We start from the raw sequence: 731 nt of genomic DNA on the forward strand, positions 1-731 counted from the left end.
GGGCAAACCTGTCAATGAAATCGCATTAAGCAGTCTTCCCGTGCAGCGTGCTCCTGCCCGTCACTCTAGGAGACTGAGAACGCCTTTCCTGACTACGTGTCTGAGATCAAGGTGAACTTTAAGTGTGAGAGCACACGTTTGTTTCTGACTCTAAAATAACATTTAATCTGTGGCATTTTTGTATAGCGGCCAAGTCCCTAAAGCATTCTGATCAACAGAACCTACCTATACTAGAGTCCTGTTAGGAAAGTAAGGACATCACAGAGTTGAGAAAAAAACATTTCTTTTCAACTACAGTAATGGGACTTCATATTTTGAAAGATCTTTACTTTCATTTGAATTTGAATATTGTTTCCTTTCTGATGATATCTGACATTCAAACAGGTTTTGTTAATAAAATTTAGGCCACCTTCCACTTGACTAATTAGGCATGATTAGTTCCATCAATCAGCCTTTCTAACATTTTTCCCCATAAATTAAGCTTTGGAGCTTTGCAAAATACGAAACAATCAAATTACTGTTATTTGAAATAGATATAGTGTGTCGCACTGCAGTTTGGTTTATAATGGGAGCTCATTACCATCCTCATTACTGTGAATTATGGGAGTTTCCTGGCTGGCCTTCATTAACCATCTGGCTTTAAACATTGATTTGTGGTTATGTATGTTATTTTTAGAAAAGAGCACCTGAACATCTCCTGAAAACATTTGTTTCATCTTGTTCTACATATT

The sequence above is a fragment of the Budorcas taxicolor genome, unplaced genomic scaffold, assembly GCF_023091745.1.
Source record: "Budorcas taxicolor isolate Tak-1 unplaced genomic scaffold, Takin1.1 scaffold505, whole genome shotgun sequence".
Taxonomy (NCBI): domain Eukaryota; kingdom Metazoa; phylum Chordata; class Mammalia; order Artiodactyla; family Bovidae; genus Budorcas; species Budorcas taxicolor.